This window comes from Haliotis rubra, unplaced genomic scaffold (genome assembly GCF_003918875.1).
Source record: "Haliotis rubra isolate DU_JTF1 unplaced genomic scaffold, ASM391887v1 Scf94, whole genome shotgun sequence".
NCBI lineage: Eukaryota > Metazoa > Mollusca > Gastropoda > Lepetellida > Haliotidae > Haliotis > Haliotis rubra.
The window spans coordinates 383041-400530 of NW_025767679.1; positions in this window are offsets into that span (position 1 = coordinate 383041).

Genomic DNA, 17490 nt, shown 5'->3' on the forward strand with positions numbered 1-17490 from the left:
CTCATTAAAGCGCCGTCTGTATTCTGGTTGCCATAGGAAACGTTGAAATCATCCACATCATGCCTCCTTGACAACAGCTACCTTGAAGATGCTACGTCATGGTAGGACAATTCAGTTCAGTTCGACCACTTTCTAAATCCTTTTGAGTTGTAATGGTAAAACGATGCTTATAAGTTGATCACTGGAATGTCTGGTCCAGACTCGATTATTCACAGACCGCCGTCATACAGCTGGAATATTGCTGAGTGCGGCGTTAAACAACAAACCAACCAACCGATATGTAATGTGTTTATCTTTAACAGCGGTAATGCGTTTATCTTTAACCGTGGAAAAAAGTTAAAATTTCCCTGACAAGTCATTCGATAATTTATCCTGTAACTCGAAAACAGTCATTTTATGAGAATACGGATGTCCGAGTTTATTGGATTATTTATATTTGATAATCTGACTTTGTGGTCAAAGTGAGCAATGTTGCAACAAAATCATTTGCTCCCTGCATTTTACCCGATCAAGGGCCACCAAACATTTAGGTCATGAGCTAGACAATTTTTCGGCACCACTCAGAGAGACCAAACACTTTTATGTTTTTTAAAGTTGTTACGGTCTCTACATATCAGAAATGTATGATGGCCCTGTCGGTTTGGTAGCTCAAACTCACAACGAGGCTAAATCCAAGATGGCCGCAAAAAAAAGGAAAAAGAAAAAAAGTCAATTCAAAACTTTAATCGTGAGTAAAGTCCAACAAATAGGTTGGAAATGAAAAAAAGTAGGTAAAATAGTGCTAACATGATTAAAAAGATTTAATTCATATCAAGTTGTGTTATTTGATACCTTTAATTCATATTTGTGCCTGATTTTGTATGAGTCCAGTGCTCTCACTCATTGAAATTAAAGAGCTGTCTTCAGAATAAGTGAAATGATGAGTTTTCGAAAAAATTCTTTGAACTCACAATTTGGACTCTTACAAAACCAGGAAAAATGATTTAAAGGTATCAAATAACACAACTTGATATTAATTAAATCTTTTTAATCATGTTTGCACTATTTGATCGCCTTTTTTCATTTCCAACCTATTTGTTGAACTTTACTCACGATTAGAGTTTGGAATTGACATTTTTTTAAATTTCTTGGATTTAGCCTCGTTCTGAGTTTTAGCTACCAAACTGACATGGCCATCATACATTTTTTATATGTAGAGACATAAAGGAATGTAAAACACACTAAAACTTTTGGTCCCTCTGAGTGGTACCAATATGTCAATTTTCAGCTCATGGCTCATGGCCTATTTACCAATGAGCTACGATCCTCGCTGTCAAGAGATACAGCAGAAAGGGTGCGCAAGAGCGGGAAGGATTCAGTCAATGTCAAGGTTAGATCACGGCAGACGCCGTATATATCTAGTGACAGAACAAACTAGTGGTTGAAGCACGAACATTTCAACAGTGACCTTTGCCGTATCGGGACATTAGTTTAATCCTCGAATTTATTGAATTTTCCGTTTAGCCGTTTTGATGATTAGTGGAAAATTCTACACAATCTAATACAAATTACACATGTTCATATCTTGGCACAGAAAGCACCTGTTGATATAAAAACACTCTGCCCGAAGGGTGACGCGTAAATTAGCAGGGTCACATTATGAACTTTAGTGCAACATACATCCTCAAAGACAGGTGACAACCAGTCTCCAACATCTGCCTATTGAGTTTCCATAGGGCACAAAATGTCAGAAAAGCATTCAGTTGAAAATTAGATGAATGAATGCCTGCAAATCAATGATGACAACAGCTGGTCGAAAACTAGCGAAACCGGCGTCGACCATCGTTCGATGTCCCCCATATTTTCTTTTATGTATTTATGTCAATTTTTTAATCAGGTAATCGGTAACACCGTGTCTTGAGGTACGATGGGTAATTCCTCCCGCACGAATCACCTGCTGGGTCCGTCCTTCAGATAATACAAATGGGGTTGGCCTTCTTTGATATCCATTCGACCAGTGATACTGTACGGTTTGATAGAGCACACGGGGTCAGTGGTGCCTTGTCGACTATCACCCTCGTGTTCTCCGGCCCGGTATAAATACCTCACTAGGGCAGAAATTCGTCAGGACTACCAAGATTGGTACTACCTTTGGACACATGGTATTTTTTTTCGATAACCAATTAGAGATATGGTAGTACGAAAGTATAGCACTACAAAAAGTAGTATAAAAATTTGCAACGAATGGCAATCGAAATCACAAAAAATGTGCCTACTACTGGAAAACACCGTGGAAAGCAACCTCGTACCGGATTTTGCAAAAGTCGACTATCTGGCAGACAATCTTCAAGTTGGAAGAACGGAGCTACAACCTTTGGAAGGACTACCCACATTCATGGATCACCTAAACGTTTTCGGCTATCTGCATTGCAAAAACTGTGTTTGGAAGAAAGGCAGAGTTTCTTGCACGATCAGCAAAGAAGGTTCCACACCACTTCTGGTTTTGGGAATTTCCACCGCGGTACAAGATTCCTTGCCGAAACAAATATACATGCAAACAAACATCCTTCACACGGTGGAAAGACAAGAAGACAACTGCGGATCGATACGAAACACCATCGTGAGAATAGAAAGAGAAACTGGAGAGGAAGCGAAGGAACAGTGGCAAAAACTACACCGCGAGAAGATCTACGACATGTTCGTAGCGAAGACAGACGTTTCCGAAATACAGATCGACGTGCTGCAGGTTGCGATTCCGAAACTGGAACAGAACCTGCTAGCATACGGCTATGGTCTGTATTCCATCGACTACACGAGAGATTTCTCCGGCGTGATGGATTTCTCTGCTTGCACCACGACTTCCGAGAGGAAGGCGACTTCTCCTCCGCCATGGAATCTGATGTTCAGACGATCCTAGACAACACCAGCAGCGTGGGAGAGCATGTGTGTACATGGGTCGAAACCTGGAACGGCTACACAACGCGCACAAAGCTTTACAACAAGGTCGTGTCCAATTTCGAAGCTGGCACAGTCCAAGAGCAAATCGGTGGACACCTGGCGGACTAGGCGGATTGTCTGAACGAGCACCTTTGCAAGACTTTCCTTCATCTGGACGTCCAAGCAAGAGGCTGCACTCGCATCGAAGTGTTGCTCTATGCGCATCCACACAAAACGGAAGAAATAGCAAACGATTTGGTGGAACGAACTCTAAACTTGGTTTCCGGTGCAAACTTGTTCATCGTGCAACCAGCGGCAAAACAATGTGAAAACCTATCAAAATGCCTGGATCGGTGTCTCGTTCTGGCGGATCGTCCGCAAGGCACAGTATTTGTGTCATGGTATGCTCATTCCGGCAGAATTTCCAGACTCCATGTCGCACCGAGTCCGCAGGTCCGCTGCGTTGCTACACGAAATATCCCGATGCGAAAACGATAACACTGCACAAAAACAAAGATAGACTGTGGGATACAGCTAGAAACAAATTGAATAGAATACCACCAGTGTACCCAATGATATACATTCTGCTTCGATTTGCAAACCGTTTTACTGTATCTTGGCCAAAGTGGCCTAGTATACGAGCTGGTCGGGTCATTTCTTGTATCTTTTCCTCCACAGAAGAATACTCCATGGGGATCTCATTCCAGTATGCAGTCTCTGCTTTATCGAATTCCTCGAATGGGAAGCGAGGTGGATTCCCCTGTTGTATACAATATGCATGCTGCAAAATATATAGGTCTATATCTATATTTCCAATTGCATACAGACATATGTTTTTCTAGGCCATGTAGAAAGGGTCCCTGGGTTTGGCCATGCAAACTGGTTTGGCCGTTGCTGTCTTCTTGTCGTCCTGTCTGTAGGCCTGTCTGTGGGCCTGTCTATCGACCGGTATGTGGGCCGGTGTGCTGTGCTTCCAGATCTTGTGGACGACCTTCCAGAGTAACAGGGCGGCGAGGGAAATGTAGGTCCACTTTAGGGCCGATTCTAGCATCTGCCCCACCTTCCGAATATCCAGACGTGTCTCTTCTTGTTCCTCCTCGACGTTTTCTATTTCCTCCCGGAGTTCATGTAGTACTAATCTGGGTAGTCCTGACGAATTTTTCCGCTCTAGTAACTACCGAATCGTCTGCACAGGGCAGGGGTAAAGAGCAGAAACTTTCGGACCGGGTAAGCGTGAGGCATTTATACCAGGCCGGCGAACACTAGCGTGATAGTCGACACTGACCCCGTGTGGTCTATCAAAACGTACAATATCATTGGTCAAGTGGATATCAAAGAAGGCCAACCCCATTTGTATTATTTAAAGGAGGGCCCAGGCAGGTGATTCATGCGGGAGGAATTACCCATCGTACCTCACGACACGGTGCTACCTCCGATGAAAAAAGTGACCTAAATACATAAAAAAAAAATATGGGGGACGATGGTCGACGCTGGTTTCGCTAGTTTTCGGTGGAGCATTATTTGGATGCGAATAATGCCACAGGCGGTATTGCGGCCGTACCACCATCGTGTATACTACTTCAGGGGATCGTTTCCTGTTCTGATTGTACCATCACAGAAACACTCAAGAGCGAAAGGGGCATGTTCTGATTCCTTAACCCCCACGTAAATATTTCCAAATTGCATTACTGAATTGTATGGGGTTGTGCTAAGGAATCATTGTAACCATTCCGACAGGGAAACATTTGAAAAGTTTTGAAGGTTTGCAGACAGTTTTCATTTCAGCAATAGTTGCCTCTGTGTTTGAAGTAGATCACTGCTATTACTAAATTTCATGACTTTTTGGAAGATATATGTATTTGCCAAACAGGGGTATCAAAGCATAGTTGAAATACATCCAGAGGTATCACCGAGCGGAAACCGATTCACGAAGGATCAAAGAAAACAGAAGAGTTACTAGACATGGAATAGAATCAAATTAGTTTTGCATGAAATGTCTGGAACTGTACAAACCACGCTAGACAAAGTCGATATTTGTGCTGAGGTCGCCCTGGCTGTTTGTCTCTTCAATGTGAAATATGTTTGCACGCCAATTTCGACATTTCATTGCGTTGAATCTGAATAAACTTCAAACGATTGCCAACGCAAACGAGAAAATGACGAGTGAGCTCTGTGTGGCGTAGGTTAAAGTTACCAACAGAAAATGCTTTCTTGGCAGGCACGAGAAACGATGTTTACCTTAGATACTATCTAAACATAAATCATAAGTGACAGCAAGTTCCGTTGTATGGCTTCACATAAGTATTTGTCTCACAACACTGCATGTGGTAACTCTTTCGATTCGTGATGGTCAGAAAGCATGCCTATGCACATTTAATTGGTAACCCAGACCGACAATGTTAACCTACAATCCGACAGCAGCAGCAGCAAGAAAAGGTGGGTCAAACAGGAACGTGTGGCAAGAGTCAGTCCGCCGCTATACAACAGCGCGGCAAGGTGAACTAATCATCAGAATCGTCAATTCAGTTCACCGACACATCGCATTCCCTGGATCTCAGCCATGGCTGAGCAGACTGTCAGGTTTCACATACATTGCAGCATACCAGTGTTTCTCTGGATATGATTTAGATTTCGTCTTTTTTCTGTAGAACAAACATTTGCAACATAGTAACATAAATGGTCAGATTACATACGTTCAGTCCCCACTTCTAAGGATGACAATTGATGTGTATAATTACGATTTGGTTTGGAATCTGAATCAGGTTTAGAGAAAGGCAAACCAGCTCTAACCTTTTCCACTCTCGACTATAGCCAAGTGCTGAGAGCATTTATTTGTCATACTCAAGGCTTCAGGTCGATTCACCATGGCTACAAAATACCAAAAGATCATTTTCTATGTTCCGTTCTAACTGTGAAGATGCGGGCAAGAATTCGTCTTCAGTAACATGCTTGTCGTAAGAGTCAACTAATGGGATCGGGTGGTCGACTTAGTTGTAATCGTATCCCATTTGCGTTGATTGATGCTCATGCTGTTGACCACTGTATTGTCTGGTCCAGACTCGATTATTACAATTATTATTTCAGTTACGTTCTGCATGACTGATGGAAACCTCCCTGCCAACTCATAAACTCATTGTCTCTCTTAGGCTACACACATAGGCTATATGCAGAGTCTGGTATGTCCTGTCTATGATGCACATCCTTTGGGATTCCTGGAAAGATCGGTGTTCAGTGCCCATTCATTATCATAAGATTCTAATCGTAGGGGTGTGCATTACGGATGTTTTAACTGTGAACCTGCCAGATGGCTCGTTATGCATACTATTAATTACTGGTCTACTTAGGCCGGAATTCAATATTTAAATGTCTCCATGAAGAAACGAGCGTGTCCAAAATCACGAAAAGAAATTTAAGCCACCAAATGATGTTTGTTTAAACCTAGTAAAGAGTCAGTGAACTTGTCGGTTACCTTTAACCCAGACGAGCATAAGTAACAAATCACATTATGAAATATATAACAAAAGAGTTTACTAAATGAAAGTTTCTTGTGTTAATAGGACTATGTACGTTCACAATCAATAACTGTATGTGCCTCAAGAATGATCTTGAAAATATGTTTTTGCAAAATCAACCTGACGGAAAAACAATCTTTTTCAATATTCCCGTCAATGCATGTCTTTACTTTCAAGATAAAAATCTGGTTTTGTGAGTTTAAATCATAACAAGTAGACGGCTAATAGCAGGTACCATATGTTCAAATCAGATTTGATAAGCAATCTCTTTTTAATTCCCTGTTCATTTTTCATCGATGCTTCGAAATGGGGTCTATTTTTACATGACCATGTTATTCATTACGGAAGAATAGTTTAATTTGGTATATAAGAGCAGATGCGGTGTCTGGGTTTTAGCAGTGAATCAATAACGATTTGAGGATCCTCTGCTCATTTCGCTGACATAAGCATTGTAGTAGTGTAGATGTTCTTCCCACTGTCCTCGTGGGACACATCAGGATATTAGAGTTCTCCCATGGTGTCATCGCCTCATTACGTCCCTAGTCATGGTATCGCTAACTTGTGTCGTCAGTTCAGTTCTCAGTTGTTATTTTCAAGATAACAATCTAGTTTTGTGTGTGTACATCATACAAATTGTTGAATTAACATAATGTACCACTCTCTATATTTCACAGAAAGATATATATATATATAAAGGTTGGAGCTGGTTTGCCTTTCTCTAAACATGATTTTATATATATATATATATATATATATATATATATATATATAATATCCGCTATATATATATATAGATATAGATATAGATATATAGATATATATAGATATATATAGATATAGATAGATATATATATATATAAATATAAAATCAGGTTTAGAGATAGGCAAACCAGCTCTAACCTTTCCACTCTCAACTAAAGCCCAGTGCTGAGAGCATTTATCTGCCATTCTCAAGGCTTCAGGTCGATTCGCCATGGCTACAAAATACCAAAAGATCATTTTCCATGTTCCGTTCTAACTGTGTGTGTGTGTGTGAGAGAGAGAGAGAGAGAGAGAGAGAGATGGAGTGTGAGAGGGAGAGAGAGGGAGAGAGAGAGACGGAGAGAGATGGAGAGAGAGAGTGGGAGATATGGAGAGAGAGAGAGAGAGAGAGAGAGAGAGAGAGAGAGAGAGAGAGAGAGAGTAATATTTAATAGTCATGCATTTTTAAAACCGCATCCAGTGTTATTTCCCTGACCAAACGTATTTGTTTTATGTACATAGTGACATACTCATGCTGTAATGTAGAATGAAAAATCGATTATCTAATGATTATCTCTTTCTTGGCAAAAACGGTATCGTTATCCTTTCTTTAGTTCACTCTGGCTCTTTGTACTATATCACATGGCATTACTTGGGCCACCATAGTAACACAAAAGCGATCCTACGTTTCCTGGAGGTACCAAACAGATTCTTCAACATATGATCAATGCTATATGTCGATATGTCTAGAAGATACGTGACAGCACCGGTATATATGAAAATACAGAAGGGCTGTGCTACCCTTTCTTTCCATGATATACCCAATGTACTTGACAGGTTGTTTTTTTGTTTGAAAGGACAATGGCACTTCTGGTCCATTACTCCAAACATAGAGTAATGGGACCTCCATGTGTCCACCTGCATAAAGCAATTACCCCACATTACCATTGACATGAATTGACACTTAAGGTTACTTCACCTTCCTCTTACCAGATAATGAGTCATTCATCATGTTATCTGTCGTTTTGATGTTGACCGTTGATTTACAGGTGTGTACATATTTCTCAGGTACGTGACTCTAATCGAGATGAATGAACACCTTTAGAACGCAGTCCTTCTGACAGTGATTACGCCATTGCCGTTAAGTTCATAACACATTTAAATCGGGTTTTGTGACCTGTTACAGTGTTACAATGAGACAAGTATCATTAGAAATACAATTCATTATAACCAAGACGTGTTCCAGAATTTATTAACCATTCTCTATTCTATTCAATCGAATCATATTTTGTTAAACAATCTGATCGCCAATAAGTTGCAAACATTTCACGAGGACAATGTCCCATAATATACTCTGATTAAATATTCTCTATATACTTTAATAGCTACATGATAGTTTCATTCGCTTGTAACAATCGATGATGCTTGAATGGATCCTAAACATACATTATATCATTACCTCCTTCTTGTAATTCACCCTTCATGAAAATGTCCAAACACCAATGATAATTACATATCTAATATAGGGACGCATCTTGACCAACATAAACGTCTTCAAAATGGCATCATTTACCTCTACATAAAGTCCGAGGATTGTCAAGACGTCATATAATGACACAACCACTTATCATCATCGGAATTAAATTCAACCATCCATTATTGTTTTGGGAAATACACCATGGAGGTGGGTTTGTTATGTCTGCACCTTTAACAACACAATACGTCTGTGATTCCCCTGTTCACATAAAATCATATGATGGTAATTACATCAGATGGCATTATGTTTCACTAGTCTATCGATAATCGTTTGACATTTCTTTAAGGTATACCCGCCGTCTCTATTTATGAATGGTTTAATTGTCTGCAATACAAGAAATGTCTCGTCGGGTCCCCTGTCAATAATTTTCCTTGAAGTGGATTGAACGTTTCAGCTATATGGTATGTATTCAGAATTGAAATTGTCCAAAGGATAAATATTCTTGGGCATTCAGAAATCTCCTTGGATAGGCTTCTGACCTATGGTGTTACTGTTCATTAGGTGCATGTATGTATGACAAGCTTCATTAGTGATTGAGTGAGTTTAGTTTTACGCCGCTTTTAGCAGTATTCAAGCAATATCATGGAGGGGACATCAGAAATGGGTTTGTATCCATGTGGGGAATCTAACCCGGGAAGAAACCGTTGAACGGACGTATTTATCGGTCAAAAAGTTCACTAAGTCTGGAAATGTGTGACCAGCATAAATCATATATGCTTGTTTCATAATATTCTGCTTACCAGGATAATCAATATTTGAAAGCAGGAGGTACGATCAACGCCATCATTGTTGGATGAGATGCTATCAGAATGAACATTGGATGCAGTACAGTTGACTCTTGTGAGAAGAAAAAGGGACTGAGGGCATATTATACTGGATGATCCCGACACAGAGATTAAAACTACATAAATCAAATGAAGATATATTTCAAGTAGATTCAATAATACTGCTTACTGCTTACTGCGAATTTGTTTAAGAACCTCCATCAGGTTACTGGAAGGAAAGTCAACTTGAACCAAGCTTTCCACATTTTGACAAAGAGTGAAGAAGAATTTTTGTTGTTCCATTCCGTTATTTCAAGAAACATTGTAAGGCAACAGAAATTGTTTTATTGAAAAATTAAATCCATGTGATTAAAAGAAGCTATATTAGTCATTTGCCATTTTACAGAATACATCGTAATCTAGTAACCGAAAGAAATATACTTAGAATATCGTCAGTGTAGTGTAGGATAAATAGTGCATGGCGCATTAATGGGTAACATATGCTCGAATCAAATTTGCTAAGTGATCGGTTATTTCTGATCCAAGTTAATTTTTCATAAATATTTCAAAATAGTTCAATTATCATAGGGTCATTCGTATCCTATTCATCGAAGGAGATTTCTACTTCATGCCTGTTCGGACAACACCTGGAAAACAGGATTTCAAGACAGGAAAACACAGACAGCAACAGTTCTTAACTGCCTTTTTCAGCACTTCCTAAATTGTTTTGGCGTCATTCTATACTTAATCCGAAATGAGTGTTCAAGAGTGGAAAAAGGTTACAATTTGTCATGATGGAAGCATTTCATGTTAAACTGAGTAATTTATCCTGTAACTCGAAAAGAGGGGGTTTATGGTAATGTAGATGCATGTGTCTATAATATTGAATTGGGTGACCTAACTTTGTAACCAAAGTGAAAGATGATGCAACAATACCCCGGCTCACTGCATGCCACCCATTCCTGGACTTCACCAACCTTATCGAAGAGCCTTGATCCTCTTCAGACAACCGGCAGAATGAATGTGAAAGAGAGCGAATGATGTTGAACGGTTCAGTCAATGTCAAACCTATATCATGGAGGCATTTAAAATTTAGCCGCGACAAATTGAATTTGTGGTTGAAAGCATGATAAACTGAGCAATGACCTCCGACGTATCTTGGGCAGTGACAAGCAATCAGCCAATTTAATCCCCGATTACAGTTGGATTTTCTTTTCAGCCGTTGTGGCGACCCAGGCTCCATTATATGCTATTGATTGGTGATAGAATTCAATACAATTCGATGCAAATTTTATAGATGTATTTCTATAACAAGAGACTAGTAATAGTAATAGTCCGCTTATATGGCGCTCATATCCAGGCACATTGCCTGCTCACGGCGCTACGTACATTATTAACCCAGGTCATAGGACACTATCGTACTTTCCGATACTTTTTCAACTAGTGGTTGAAAAGCAACACTGTGCCCTACGCCTACTTTTCTATGAGACACAATCAGCAGGATCACGTCATAGTAAAACGTCCAGACATCTACCAGTCTCCATCGCCCACCGATTCAAAGTCTGTTGAGTGTAGAAGGAAAAAACGATCGTTAAAAATTAGATGAATGGGTGCCTGAAAATAAATGATGACAACAGCTGATGACAAATCAGCATGAAATTCTGATGAATTGTTCTGAAAAAGCAGACACACAAAGAGCTAGTGAGTGAGTGAGTTAAAATTTATCATCACATCGGCAATATTTCAGCCATATCGCGACGAGAACAATTAATTTTATACATAGTAATTAATGGTAAATTGTAAAAACCTGTCACCGAAGGACAGTAAAAAACTAGATTATCACAGATTCGAATTTAAAACTAGTAATTAGATCTAAAACAGTTTAACTATAGATGACAATACAATATAAAAACAGGCTATATATTGCGAACAACTGAAGGTAGATCACCATACTAGGGACCATGGGGACTTACAGTACATTTGCTTACTGCATGGGCCCTAGCTCGATTTACATCATCCCTTCAGCTGTTAGCAATTCAGACCAATCTAGCCATATATTAAAACTACACATATTCTACGATTAAAAAGTGGAGTTTTAATATACTGGGAATGTTTTTGGACTTACGTATCCTCTCAGGAGGACAGACCCACAAAAAGAGTAGCATGGAGTTCCTGTCCTGTCCTGAAGATGCCCTCACAGAAACACTCATGGGCGACCACGGCATCTTTTCAGAATCAGAATCCTCTCTAAAGTGATTTATAATTACACAACTGAACTGTGGGTGATTATCCCCGGAAATCATTGTGGCAACACATCCCAAAGGGGTAAGCATCTGAAAAGTTTCAAAGAGTTCTCAGTGAGAGTTGCCTGAGTGTTTGATGAAGGTCAGTACTGTTGCAAATCCTCATGATCTTTTGGAAGATGTAATTTGCGAAGCAAGGGTGTAACTGCATAAAAGAATAGTTTGATGACGATATCCCGGAGTGGTAACTGATACACAATGCCACTATTAGGATCAAAGAAAACGGGAAAGTTACTGGACAGGGGAAGGAATCAAATTAGTTTCGCATGAAAAGTCTGGAATTGTACACATCACAAGGGACAAAGTCGATATTTGTGTTGAGGTCGCCCTGACTGTTTGTCTATCCAATGTGAAATATGTGTTGACGCCAATTTCAACTTTTCATTTAGTTTAATCTGAATGAAGCTTCAAAAGATTGTTACGCAAACGCGTAAATGAACAGTGAACTCTGTCCGCAGTGGTTTAATGTTACGAAATGAAAATACTTTCTTGTCAGGTAAGTAGATTTTTACCTCAGATGTTATCAGAACTCAAACCAAATTCGACAAAACAGACAATTTTCTGCGGCACATTAGAATCCGTCTCACAACGTGTGGTAGCTCTTTCCATTCATGGTGGTCAGACAGCATGCCTTTGCACACTTTTTCTGCACTCTAGAACGTCAATGTTAGCCTTCGACAACATAGCAAAATGGGGCAACAGTAAATCTACTACAATAGCGACTGCAGGATCCAATGGACCGCCAATAGAAGCATTACGTTGTGCGCTAACGCGGTCAACCAGAATTCACCGCTACGGGACAATAATCCGTCCATGTGAGCCGATAGGAGCACGATACAGCACCAAAACACGGCATTTTTTCGACTACAGCACGATATACTGTGAGAAAATACCACAAGACAGCACTTTGGACATGTTTTTAAACGGATGGTCGTTTCCTTTTTTACTGTCCTTATTGTGCGTAATGTCGAATTTTCCTTAAAGAGATATTATTATTTCTCTGTGGAACAAACATTCGTGACATAGTTGCTGCCTCAGTCAGGTTTAAAATCTCGAGGTGCGACGATAGCCCAGCGCTGAGTGCATTTGCCTGTCAAACACACGATCTCAGGCCAGTTTACCATGGCTGCAAAACACGAGGACCATTTTGTATATTCCGTTCCATTATGTGACAGCACGATTGAAACAGACACCCGTTCATCCCTGACAACTCCATAACTCACTGACTCTCTCGTATAGGCGCAGGCTACACACACGATCCATTATATGCTATGTGTGATGCATATCCTTTGGATTTATGGACAAATGGCCGCTCATTACCATCTGCTTATCATAAGAGCCTATTTACGTGGAACAAAGTGCGAACGGTTTAACTGTGAGCCTAATAGATGGATCGTTGCCCATGCTATCAAGCACTGGTCTGCCTGGTTCAGATCCGAGTAGAAATCGTCACGACACGACTGGTAGAAACGTAACAAGCGCATACAAAATTACGATCTCCCAATATCGTGATCGACAGATGTTTGTTTTGAACCAGTAATGAGTTAGTGGCTGTCACAATTTTTCAGTTATAGTTCACCCAGACTAGGACGAGTCACGTATAATTTGCTGTGGACATTTGTACACGTCCAAACCTTATACAGGACAGCTATAACTAATCCTCAAACCAAATTATGAATTTATAACAAAATATTATATTAAGTGTAAGTAAGTTTGGGGTTAATCTGACTTTCAAAATATATCGATATTGAAGATGATTCTTTTCACAACATCCTCCCATCACATCTGAAAAATCCGATTTTCTGAAATTCGCGTCAATGTATTTATGCTTTTCCTATTGTCAACATAACAAAGTGTTTTCGTGAGGGTACATCATAAATAACATGTCCAAATCTTATTTGCAAAATGATTCTTCAAAACAGTGTTTATTTTTGTGCATAAGCAGGTGGCTCGTCCCGGAAGAAAGGTTAGGTTTCATGTATAAGATAACAGAGGGTAAGCGTCTGTGTCTGGCTCTGAACAGAGATTGTTCATTGTAAGAGTGAATCAATAGCGGTTTGAGGTTCCTCTTCACATTACGTTGTGAATGACATAGGCGTTTTTGTGGAACAGATGTTCTTCCTACTGTCCACGTGGGACCCATGGGAGATTGGAGAACTCCATAAAGTACCGAAGCTTCATTGCTACTCTAGTGGTGGTCAGAAGCACCTCTAGTCAGTTCTCATTATCATTTATTTCCCATTTAAAACAATAGCAACGCTCGTCTTATTTAAATCGAATAGACATAGGAAACGAATTAGTTCTACATGGCTGTATTCTGCACGGATGTTAACGAAATATGGTCTGTCACGTCTATTACTTGTCAAAATAATGTCTGCAGCACTGACATCCACCGCGCTCCACCGCAACTTCAATGACTTTTTCATTGTGTAGGGTTTAGTAAATTCACTTGTGTTTCCATCGTTATGTAATGAGATGAGTCGTGATCATTGCAAATAAATCATTATTTGTCAGAATTTATAGAGTTCTTGCCATGCTAGAAGTTTTGAACATGTAATGTTCCTTCTGAAAATCGGAAATAGCCATGAAGTGATACTGATGATGCATGTGTTGTTTTAACTTGATTAAGAAATGGTGATCGAGCCTGGACCAGACAAACCTTATTAATGGGCTTTAACTCACCTCAGGATCTCCAAAGAGCATCGAATGGAATAGTGACTTCAGTGGAAACTCATTCTCATTTTCGAGCGATACGTCTGCGTTGACCATTTAACTGTTAAGTTCAATTGTACCTGTGTGGTAATACAACACAGACTCAATTGGGAAAAGGGTATTTATACTTTCATCCCTCCCTCACAAAAGAGCGAAATCTCATTCTGTAAAAGTGCGTTAATTCGCTAGCTCCAGTTGTTTTACAGCCTTATTTCTGTTCTTAGCTTCTTCATACACAACTGATCTGGAATTATACACCACTTTTATTTATTTCCGTACATTTAACCGTCAATTATTTTTAATCTATGTCTTGCTATTTACTGTTGCTATTTACTAAGTGACATTTTAATGTAAAAATATAAACACAACTGATCAAGATTATACACCACTTTGTATTATATTTCCGTTCATTTAACCGCCCCGCCGTGATATTGCTGGAATATTGCTGAAAAGCGGCGTAAAACCCAAATCACTCACTCACTCACTCACTCATTTAACCGTCATTTATGTTTAAACCGAATTCTGTGTTATTTCTTGCTATTTACTGTGGTTATTTACAAAGTGACATTTTCGCGTAAAATTGTGGAAAGTAATATCTATTTCCGAAAGATTCGATGTGTAACTAATCATTAGCGATAGTTATTTGTTACCTCTTCATTTGGTTGCTCTGGCTCTTCCTATTACACGACCTGACATTACTTTCGACCATGTGACGAAACGTAGTGTTTCAAATATTCGTTATTTATCAGCCTGAGATTAATACTGTGAGGTTTATACACATGTATTTAACTAATGATTGGTTTTCTCAACGGAGTTGGTGCATTTAAAGCAATTATGATGATCATTATCTACTCAATGAATTCGAATTCTGTCGAAACAACTTGTGTCGATATGTCGGATAAAACAATTGCACTTGTGGCCTAATACTCCTCGCACATTTTAACCAGACCTCGGTGTGCCGAAGTGTACATCTTCATAGGGCAACTATTTTACATCCCAATTAACACTAATAAAGAGTTATGATATTACTTCACCAGCTCCTCTAATTACGCAAGGAGTCATATTAAAACAGTTCACCAGGACTGCAATCCTAGAAACTCTCAGGAGTCAAGCTGCCAAACACGGTCACCCATGTAAGGACTATCCGCGACCAACGTTGCTTAACTTCAACTGATTTCTGACCTGAACTCTATGCACAGGACCACACACAACCATATATACCCTCATTAAATATTTTGTAAATGCCCATGTATCAACATGACTACATGTTATCAATTGCTTGTTACTCTCGTTAATGCCTGAAGGAATCAACAACACAGAAAGTATGAAAACATCCTCCTTGTAATTCACCTTCATCAATTAGTCTCCACGCCAGTGATAATTACATACGAAGACTCATCTCGCCCTCCATGAGGGTTTAACGTCTTCAAATTCAAATTTTTCTTTCAAATAATATCCGAAGAGTATGAAGACTTGGTATATTGACACAATCATTTATCATCATCGGAATTAAACACGACTATCCATCATCTGTTGGAATTACACTGAGCTTTAAACCATGGATGTGGATGAGGGAAGATTTGTTAGGTCTGCATCTTCAACAATATAAGACTTATGTGATTCCCCTGTTCCAACACAAACATTGTATCGCGTATGATGGAATTATGTCAAAGAATGTCATGTGTCATTATCCTTCGTTAGTTGTTTGACATTTCCTTTAAGTATACCCGCTGTGCCCATTTACGAATAGTGTTATTGTCTGCAATACAATAAATGTCTCGCAGGGTGCCCGTTAATAATGTCCATCTAAGTGGATGGAACGTTTTAGCTATATGGTATGTATTCAGAATTGAAACTTCCGAAGGATAAATACTATTTTAGCTTTCAAAACTCTATATAGATCGGCTTCACTTTATCTGGAATTGATAAAACAGACGTCAGCATTATTCTGCTCATACAGTTTATAAAAAATGGATTCATAATCAGTGGAGTGCAGAGGGAACGATTAAGGCCATTGTTGCAGGATGGGATGCTATCAGACTGATCATTTGATCCTGTTTATTTGACTCTTGTGACAAGCATAAGGAACTGAGGGCATATTCAACCTGATAATCCAGACAGAGATCATACTTGATGTTCACTTTCTACTCATATGTGGAAGTATCGCCATCGATCAAGTCACTGTAGACGCAGTTTATTTTCCACAGTAATTACTCAGGACTGATTTGCCAGAAGATCCGATAAAAGATCTTTTAACCGATGTTTTGTTGTCAGCATAAATAATTAATTTGCTGAATATGAACAAACAGAATATTGCATTAAAGAATGAAAAAAAAAGAACTTCGCCATTGTATAAATATGATGCTGATTTGGATAACTGCACAAAAATTCAAGGTTAAAAAAATAGATAAACTGCATAATTCAATGTTTTTTAACATATTTTGAAGTAGTACAAGGATGACAATTATTGAGTATGGGGAGTCTTCTTTGAGATTATTTGTTTGTCGTGCAGAAGACCACAGGGTGATCCTGCATGACGTAAAGAAACAATTTGTTTCATTTATGGTTGCTTAAATGCTAGAAAGAGTCATGCAAAACGGCCCATAACTCCTTTGGTTTGCACATGTGTAGAGGCACCAGTGCAGATCCATATTAGTTTCTGTCTTGATTTTCGTTGGAGAATGAGAGGTAACAGTGAAGATCTAGGTTAGTTTTGGTATTGAATTTCGTTGGAGAGAAATACTGGAATCGGTATTTCAGGTTTGTTAAATTGTTGATGTGTGTCACATTACCCACAGTGGATTGCTTGTTAATCTTGATGCCAAAAACAGGATTGTCAGATCAACAAACCGATATCCTTTAGCTGTAATATTGCTGTGGAAACAGAAAGAGAAAGGAAATACATATTTGATATCTTTTAGCGTTCCTCTCCTATTGGATTCCATAATATAATGAAATCTCTGTACCCAGAGCTTATCCTTATGGCCGGTTTGTGTCATCATGTC